Below are 10,920 nucleotides of genomic sequence, written 5' to 3'. Positions count from 1 at the left end.
TACGAACTCTTTTGCTCTTGTTTCATAAATAAGCTTAAGCAGCACCCAGGTTTTCAGCAAAGATTATAACTAACCATGTCGACAATAACTCTTAAAGTTATTTCAATGACATAATCAACTAGAGAGTAGTAATGAGATATCTCAGACAGCAACATGATGACCCACAAGTATACATGATAATTGTAGCCTCTTTCGATAAGTAAGAGTGTCGAACCCAACGAGGAGCTAAAGGTAGAACAAATATTCTCTCAAGTCCTATCTACCACTGATACGACTCCACGCATGCTTAGTGTTCGCTTTACCTAGAACAAGTATGAAACTAGAAGTACTTTGTAGGTGTTGTTGGATAAGTTTGCAAGATAATAAAGAATACGTAAATATAAACTAGGGGCTGTCTAGATAAAGATGCAATAAAGTAAATATAGCGAGTGTTGAAAAGTTGTGGTAGGAGTTGTGAAATTGTCCCTAAGCAATTGACTATGTTACTAGACCGATAATCACTATTGCAATTTTATTTGAGGGAGAGGCATAATCTAACATACTTTCTCTTCTTGGATCATATGCACTTATGATTGGAACTCTAGCAAGCATCCGCAACTACTAAAGATCATTAAGGTAAAACCCAACCATAGCATTAAAGCATCAAGTCCCCTTTATCCCATACGCAAACAACCTACTTACTCGGGTTTGTGCTTCTATCACTCACGCCACCCACCATAAGCAAATCATGAACATATTGCAAACCCTATAGCGGGGATCCCTCACGCTTGCGCGACATGGAGAGCACCATAGGACAGCACCAATAATAAAACATACAACTCAAACCAATCATAGCAATTCATCAATCACCGATAGGATAACGAAAATCTACTCAGACATCATAGGATGGCAACACATCATTGGATATAATATGAAGCATAAAGCACCATGTTCAAGTAGAGGGTACAGCGGGTTGCGGGAGAGTGGACCGCTGTAGATAGATGGGGGAAGATGATGGAGATGTTGGTGAAGATGGCGGAGGTGTTGGTGTAGATCACGGTGATGATGATGGCCCTAAGGCAGCGTTCTGGCGCCACCGGAAGCAAGGGGGAGAGAGCCCCCCTTCTTTGTCTTCTTCCTTGACCTTCTCCCTAGATGGGAGAAGGATTTCCCCTCTGGTCCTTGGCTCCCATGGCGTGGGAGGGGCGAGAGCCCCTCCGAGATTGGATCTGTCTCTCTGTCCCTCTCTGTTTCTGCGTTCCCAGATTCTGCCCCTTCACCATTTCTTTTATATCCGGAGATGCGTAACTCCGATTGGGGTGAATCTTTTGCCCAGATTTTTCTCATAAAATTAGCTCTCTTGCGGAAAAAGAAGGGCGTCAACCGCCTTACGGGGTGCCCACGAGGGCCCAGGGAGCGCCTGCCCCCCTGGGGCGCGCCCCCTGTCTCGTGGCCCCCTCGGGCACCGTCTCGCGTTGGTTCTTCCTCCCAAAAATCACAAATATTCCAAAATAATTCTCCGTCCGTTTTTATCCCGTTTGGACTCCATTTGATATTGGGTTTCCGTGAAACATAAAACATGCAACAAACAGGAACTGGCATTGGGCACTGGATCAATATGTTAGTCCCAAAAATAGTATAAAAAGTTGCCAAAAGTATATGAAAGTTGAATAATATTGGCATTGAACAATCAAAAATTATAGATACGATGGAGAAGTATCAGCATCCCCAAGCTTAAATCATGCTCGTCCTCGAGCAGGTAAATGATAAAAAAGATAATTTTTGATGTGGAATGCTACCTAGCATAATCTTGATCATATGTCTAATCATGGCATGAATATTAAGACATGAGTGATTCAAAGCAATAGTCTATCATTTGACATAAATACGATAATACTTTGAGCGTAAGAATAAAGCAATCATGTCTTTTCAAAACAACATGGCCAAAGCAAGCTTATCCCTACAAAATCATATAGTTTGGCCATGCTTCATTTTTGTCACACAAAATGCTCCCATCATGCACAACCCCGATGACAAGCCGAGCAATTGGTTCATACTTTTTAACGCGCTTCAGCCTTTTCAACCCTCACGCAATACATGAGCGCAATCCATGGATATAGCACTATAGGTGGAATAGAATATTATGGAGGAGGTTTATGTGGAGAAGACAAAAAAGGAGAAAGTCTCACATCGATGCGGCTAATCAACGGGCTATGGAGGTGCCCATCAATTGATGTCAATGTGAGGAGTAGGGATTGCCATGCAACGGATGCACTAGAGCTATAAGTGTGCGAAAGCTCAAACTGAAAACTAAGTGGGTGTGCATCCAACTTGCTTGCTCATGAAGACCTAGGGCATTTGAGGAAGCCCATGTTCTATAATGAAAATTCCCACTAGTATATGAAAGTGATAACATAGGAGACTGTCTATATGAAGAACATGGTGCTACTCTGAAGCACAAGTGTGGTAAAAGTATAGTAACATTGCCCCTTTTCTCTTTTTTTGGTGGGCTTCTTTGGCCCCCTTTTTTTATTTAGGCTTCTTTGGCCTCTTTTTTTATGGGGCAATGCTCTATAATGATGATCATCACACTTTATTTACTTACAACTCGATACTAGAACAAAGATATGACTCTATATGAATGCCTCCGATGGGGTATCGGGATGTGCAATGATCTAGTGTAGCAATGACATCAAAAATCGGACAAGCCATGAAAACATCATGCTAGATATCTTACGATCATGCAAGGCAATATGAAATTAAATGCTCAAGTCATGCATATGATGATGATGGAAGTTGCATGGCAATATATCTTGGAATGGATATGGAAATGCCATAATAGGTAGGTATGGTGGCTGTTTTGAGGAAGATATAAAGAGGCTTATGTGTGATAGAGTGTATCATATCACGGGGTTTGGATGCACCGGCGAAGTTTGCACCAACTCTCAAGGTGAGAAAGGGCAATGCACGGTACCGAAGAGGATAGCAATGATGAAAAGGTAAAAGTGTGTATAATCCATGGACTCACATTAGTCATAAAGAACTCATATACTTATTGCAAAAGTTCATTAGCTCTCAAAGAAAAGTACTACTACGCATGCCCCTATGGGGATAGATTGGTAGGAAAAGACCATCTCTCGTCCCAGACCGCCACTCATAAGGAAGACAAACAAAGAAACACCCCGTGCTTCCAATTTGTCACACAACGGTTACTATACGTGCATGCTACGAGACCTCCAAACCTCAACACAAGTGTCTCTACAATCCACAACCACCCACTAGCATGACTTTAATATCACCATCTTTATATCGCAAAACTATTGCAAGGAATCTAACAAATCATATTCAGCGATCTACAAGTTTATGTAGGATTTTATGACTAACCATGTGAATGACCAATTCCTGTCATCTCACTAAATAGATATAAGTGAAGCAAGAGAGTTTAATTCTTTCTACAAAATATATGCCCACGCTCTAACAAATATAAGTGAAGCAAAAGAGCATTCTACAAATGGCGATTTTCTATGTGAAGAGAAACAGGCAATCCAAACTTCAAATGATATAAGTGAAGCACATGAAGCATTCTATAAAGCCACACTCAAAAGATCTAAGTGAAGTGCAAAGAGCATTCTATAAATCAACCAAGGACTATCTCATACCAACATGGTGCATAAAAGAAAAATGAAAACTAAATGCAAAAGATGCTCCAAGACTTGCACATATTGCATGAACAAAACGAACCCGAAAACATACCGATACTTGTTGAAGAAAGAGGGGATGCCTTCCGGAGCATCCCCAAGCTTAGACGCTTGAGTCTCCTTGAATATTTACTTGGGGTGCCTCGGGCATCCCCAAGCTTGAGCTCTTGCCTCTCTTCCTTTTCCTCATATCGAGACCTCCTCGATCAAACACTTCATCCACACAAAACTTCAATAGAAAACTCGGTTAGATCCGTTAGTATAATAAAGCAAATCACTACTCTAAGTATTGTATAAAACTAATTAATATTTTGTTTTTTCATTGTTTCTACTATAATATAACTTTTCCATGGCTTAATCCACTGATATATTGATAGTTTAATCAAAATAAGCAAACTATGCATCAAAAACAGAATCTGTCAAAAACAGAACAGTCTGTAGCAATCTGAACATTCACCATACTTATGGTACCCCAAAAATTCTACAAAAATTAGGAAAAATAAAACATTTGTACAGCAAGACATTTCAAAAGGAATCAGAACCATTTGATGTTCCAGTTAAAAATGTAAAATCGCGCACTACAGCCAAAGTTTCTGTCCTACACCGTACAAACCAACAAGCATTGTAAACATCCTAAAGGCAAACCTTAGCACATTATTTTTATAATACAATGGAATTGTACAAGGGTATAATTATTTATGTTGAAAAGTTTCTGTAATCAAGATTCACAAAGTTTCCGTGAGCATGAACAAAGTTCAAGGAGCTCTCCCACTTCAACAATGCTTGTCTCTCTCACTTTCACTTTCCTTTTTGAAAAAGTTTTAGGTTCCCCTCTTTATTTTTTTATTTTTAAACTATATAAAAACACTCAACAAAAATAAACGACTCTCTGAAACTTCTGGGTTGTCTCCCTGGCAACGTTTTCTTTAAAGCCATTAAGCTAGGCACAAAGTGCTCAAGTAATGAATCCACCCGGATCCCAAGGTATATCAAAGCCAATTTTAATTAACAATGATTTGTAATTTAGTAGTGAGCACAAAGTAACATATATCATGCAACAACGAAGTCTAACTCTCTTCCTATGCATCGGCATGTCATAAAAGAACAATTCATGCACACCAAGTAAAGGCCAATGCATAGTGTAAATAGTTTCTTGCAATTTTATTGTGTGGGAAACATAGAGAGGTGGAGATATAGTCCCTCTCTCATAATAATTGCAAGTAGGAGCAGAAAGCACATGCATATTATATCTATCAAAATCATCATGTGTAGTAGTAAACCGCAACCCATCAATATAATCCTTACTAAGCACAAACTTCTCCGATATACTGTAGTTTGGAGAATTCAAAAAGATAATAGGACTATCATGCGTGGGTGCAACAACAACAATTTCATGTTTAACATAAGGAACTATAGCAAGTTCATCTCCATAAGCATAATTCATATTGGCATCGTGGCCACAATCATAGCAAGCATCATCAAAAAGGGATATTTCAAACGAATTCAAGGGATCATAGCGATCATCCTTCGGTAGGCACAAAGGGGAATTAAACAATGTATGAGTTGAAGAGTTACTCTCATTAGAAGGTGGGCACGGGTAGCTAATCCACTCTTCCTTCTTTTGTTCTTCACTCTCCTCATCATCTTTTTCATCCAATGAGCTCACAGTTTCATCAATTTCTTCTTCCATAGCTTCCTGCAAAATATTAGTCTCTTCTTGGACAGCGGAGACTTTCTCAATAAATGCATCAATATTGTAATTGTATTCATAATTCTCATAACAATATTTAAGTATAGCAAAATTTTCAGGTCTATAAACTGAATCATCAAAATCGTCAAACGCTTTAAACATAGATTCAATCTCATAAGCACCCATAAAAGCAACAAATTCTTCTATTTGTTCCACATCATAGTAATCATAGATACCATTAGCATAAGAAGCCAAGGTTTTATCATTATTAAATTTGCATGAAAAGGGAAGGTGTGGAGCCTTCATCCTAGAGCAACAAGTATAATCATATATCAAGCATAGTTGACGAGCATACCAACGCAACATATGAATTTGATCCCATAATAGTTTTCCTTTTTGTGTCAAGCGATAATCCCTAAAGTATTCACGTTGATCCAACGTGTCTCCCATAACATAATTGAATGGGGTTTTCTCAGGATTATCAAAGTAGTACATAATATCTTTCACATAACCAGCATCGAGGGTTTTAGGAGGTTCCCCATCTCCATGAGCAGCAAGTACACCTAATTTTTTTGGTATTTCGTGTTCCATATCCATAACTAAAGATAGAGAACAACTTATAACAACAAATAAAAATTACTTAGTGATAAAGCAAACAAGCACACACGAGAATATTCACCCCACGCTATGACTCCCCAGCAACGCCGCCAGAAAAAGGTCTTGATGACCCGCAAGTATACGGGATAATTGTAGCCTCTTTCGATAAGTAAGAGTGTCGAACCCAACGAGGAGCTAAAGGTAGAACAAATATTCTCTCAAGTCCTATATGCCACTGATACGACTCTACGCACGCTTAGTGTTCGCTTTACCTAGAACAAGTATGAAACTAAAAGTACTTTGTAGGTGTTGTTGGCACTACAAAAAAATACACTTCCGTGATGATACGTGTTTGTCATAGTAGGTCGGGTTTTTTGTCATGCATGTACATCCATGACAAATTTATGACAGAATCAAGATAGTCATACATGTGCTGTCGTAGAAGTGTTCCATGACATTACCAAAATTATCATCACGGAAGTGTCCACTTCCATGACAATAAATCGCGCGTCACAGAAGTGCTTTCGTCAAGGGTGACCGACACGTGGCATCCACCGTAACGGAACGCCGTTAAGCTATCGGGTCGGGTTTTGGATCCGATAACCCGTTAACAGCCCCGACCAATGGGGATTTTCCACGTGTAAAATCATCATTGGCTGGAGGAAACACGTGTCGGCTCATCGTTGGGACAGATGTCATCCACTCATTGGACAGAAGGCGCCTATGATACGTCGACACATGGCACGACCAATCAAGTTTAAATGGGCCGGCCCAACTAAAGGCCCACAAGATTTGGCGGCCCATAATGGACCGGCCCAGTTAAAGGCCCACGAGATTTTGCAAACTATAATGGGCTGGCCCAGCTAAAGGCCCACAAGATTTCGTGGGCCATAATAGGCCGGCCCAGGTAAAGGCCCGCAAGATTTTTTGTGCCATAATGGGCCGGCCCAGGTAAAGGCCCACAAAATTCTTGCGGATCATAATGGGCTGGCCCAGCTAAAGGCCCACGAGATTTCGCCAACATTAATGGGCCGGCCCAGGCCCACAAGATTTTGAGGACCCTAGTAGGCCGGCCCATTAACTGGCTGCCATGTTTTGGGCCAAATGCCGGCCCATAATTGATCCGGTCCATTAATGGCCTGCCACGTTCCGGACCTAGTAATGGCCCATATAAGATCCGACCCGTTAAAAGCCTCCCACTTTCTGGGCCAAATCACGGCCCAGATCAGGTTCGGCCCTTTAAGAGGCTTTGGGCTCAATTATGGCCCATACCATATTCGGCCCATTGACTGGACGCTATGCTTTTGGGCCCACTTGCTAAAGGCCCATTTAGTAATTCGGTCTGATATTAGTTTCGGCCTATTAAGGGCCCATTTAACATTTCGGCCCTATATTAATTTCGGCCTGTTAAAAGCCCGTCATATAGTTGGGCCTAACTACGACCTGGTTTGCATCCGGCCTGCTCGCAGTCGATATCTGATTGGGACAAACAAGGACCGAGACAACTTTGGCCTGTTAAAAGCCCGTGAATTGATTCGCACAATCATGGGCCAGGGTCCATTTCGGGCTGCCGCCGGCCCGTGAGCTATTCGGCACGTTTCAGGCCCAGCCTACTTCTCAGACTCCTAAAAGCCCATTGAGTTTTCTTGCGAAAAGAGGGCCGGGGGTTACTCGGCCTATTAAAGGCCCGTATCTACTAGTGGGCCAGTTTGACGGGGCCCATGATGCGGATCATACATCGTGATTGCATGACGGCCCGATTATGTACCGTAATTTTACAGTTTGGCCAGTTTACTGTGAAGACAGGATATATATACAGTAAAATAACTGCAGCATCATGAATAAGAAAAAACCTAGACTATACAATAAAGAAATTACGGCATATTACATCCATTAGGCATCAAAGTTCGCCACTATGATAATAAAGCACAAGCAGACAGCAGATTACATACACTGGGCATCAAAGATCGCCACCAGTGCAAATAAACACGCCGGCAAAATAATATACAAAACCGACAGCACTTCAATAGAGTTCAAGAAAGGTTAGCCCTGTTGGGGAGCTGCAGCGCAAGCAGGTGAGCAAGATGATGAGACTGCGCTTGTTCAACACTTATATCTTCCTCACTCTGAAAGATAAACAAGCAGACAGATGACATGTTTTGCACATAAAAGTATCAGTGCTGACAATTCATCACATTTCTTACTGACAAATAAAGTGACACAGTTTAAAATTGCATTAACACAATATGGTATTGTTCAGGTCAAGACATGGCAGGAATTGACATTGTGAAGGAGTTGGCAGCTTCACGACACCACTGGATTACAGATCAAGAGCTCATAAGTATCAATGGTTAGTGTGCTGTCAATTTATCCCATTTCAGATTGGCAAATAAAGAGGCGGTTTAAATAATAGTAGAATGATATGACATTGTTCATAGTTAAGACATTGCAGAATATGACATTGTGTTGTAGTGGGTAGGTTCACCACACCACTGGATTACGAATGAAGAACAGAAGCATACATGCATTGCAAAAGAAGATCACTTGCTCTGTATAGTTTAATTTACATGGTATGAAGAAGGAACTTGGTTGTACAACTGGAAACTTAAATTGAGAAGGACAAACTTTTGTTTATGAATTACATAATAAACTTTAAACATGCAATTTGATGCAAACATCAAAAATAAACAGCTGTTGCAGTCATGCCTAACCAAATATACACAACAAAGTTTAAAGGCTTGAGAAGGGCAAACTTACATTACTGGTGAAGATAGGCTCTATAAAGCCCTTGTCCATGCTGATGGGGGGGGGGGCAATTCAAGAAGTTTAGCACAGAATGTTCTTCATAAGCATTGCCTTTATTCTACATTTTGTTAAGAGTAAATATAGATGTGATAATATACAAAAAATAGAGAATATTTAAGATAAGATGAAGAGTGATGCTACATAATCAAGTAGCTATAAATGTATGTGCAGCGATACAGGCAAGAGGCACAGCCAAGAGCAATGCATAGCTAAACTTCTTCAGTACCGACCTTATGGTAAGAGTAAATATAGATCTGATGTGTAGAAAATGGAGGGCAAAGGAAAATAAGCTGCAGAGTGATGGTACATGAACAACTACCTGTCAATATAAGTACACTGATAAAGGACAACATGTACTTACAAGAACAATACAGAGCTAAAAAAATTCATTGGCATTGGATATATTCTACACTAATGTAACCATTCATACATATCAGATAATTTGGAGCGAACAATTGATAAGTAAGCTATCATGCATACTGCTGTCACATAATGAACCAGGTATGTATGCAAGTACAGTGATACAGGACAACAGGTGCTAACAAGAGCAAAGCAGCGGGCAGCATATTTGCGATATCCTGTCGTTCTTTTCAAACCGGAATTCTTCTTCGAGCTGATTTCCTGCAAAAAAGATCCGTAAGGCACATGCGGAAAAGTAGAAATTCAAATTGTCATGTGATTTCATAGACAGTACCCCATCCTAGGAACGAGACCAGTGCATAACAAGGTTTTTCCATTCAATGTCTTCTAAATTTAGCACAGGAGACTTCACCAAAAATTCGTTCGTAGACTTGCCATCAAAATGTGATTTCTTTAGGTAACACCGATATTGCTGCAATGCTTCCTTGAAAAGCACAAGCAAGCTTTGCTCGTCATGACTATCCAGATTGACCCTCACCTGGTTACAACAATGTAATGTAAATCATTGATGTGTTCGATCAGCAGAAAACAGGAAAATAATAACCATGAATAATGGCACTTACACGTAAGTTGGACAGGAAGATGTGAAAATGGTGTTTGTCTTCACTATAATCTTCCCATGATGGGAATATATGCACGTAGTCCCTAACAACATTGAAAGCATTGTCTTTTAAACTGGGAATAAATGGAATGGGGTTCCAATCTGCAGGAATTGGCCGTCTCTGCAGTTGGGATAGGTCTTCGGCCGGTGGACTTGCTGTACGTTTTGCTGGAGTGGGAATTTTCTGTGGTACGACTGGTGCTATGGCAAATGAAATCGGTATACCTTTTGCTAGAGTGCAGGTCCTGTGTGGTGGGGCTAGTGGTGTGGCCAGTGAAGTATGGGTACAGTCTGCTGGAGTCGGTACTATGTTTTGTGTCACTGGTTGTACAGCCAATATAAGTGGGGCGATGTCTGATTTCTCCGGCACCACCACGTTTTTCAAGGACTTTGCTGGTGCTCCTTCAGGTTCAGCAATCACCCTCTTCCTTTTTGATGTCTGATGCACAAGAACAATATTTGAGTGAAAAAACATGGTATGACGACAGATGGAATATGTATTGATAATGGATGGGCATAGCATCTCGAGTTATATGATGAGTAAACTAAGCAGATGGTGGTGCAACAAAGTAGAAGAAATGCAAGACAACATATGTAAGATACGCGCAATCAATAAAACCTTGCCAAATTAAAACAGGCACCTTGATGGGTGAACAGGACAGGCCATCTGCCTTTGACTCCTCGAGGTTAGAATAGTCATTAGAATGATATTCTGAACAAGAATCAACAGGTGGGGAGCGTACGCGTTTCATTGCTTCCAAAATGGCACTCAATGCCTTGGTGCCAATTTTGTAAGTCATTGCAGTGTTCCACAATATTCTTCTGATGCGTGGATTCTGATATTCACTATAATTGCGTATAATATCTGAGAACCATGAAAACATAAATAGTTGTGAGATTATCTTTGTAATGCAGATGATATTCTAATATAGGGGCGCCCCTGTAAATACTTATGTGCTATCACTGGATTCTGATGAGAGAGCTCATGTGTGCTGTAATATCGTGCGTGCATTTATATAATCTGGCACAAGTACACAAAAAATAGGCTCCAGAAGTAAGGATAGCTGGCAGATGATAGGTTCATAATATACTGTATAGATAGTTTATTGCCAAACCATGATAACAAGAGC

This window comes from Triticum aestivum, chromosome 6B (assembly GCF_018294505.1).
Source record: "Triticum aestivum cultivar Chinese Spring chromosome 6B, IWGSC CS RefSeq v2.1, whole genome shotgun sequence".
Lineage (NCBI taxonomy): Eukaryota > Viridiplantae > Streptophyta > Magnoliopsida > Poales > Poaceae > Triticum > Triticum aestivum.
Note: the sequence above shows the minus strand (reverse complement) of the source record.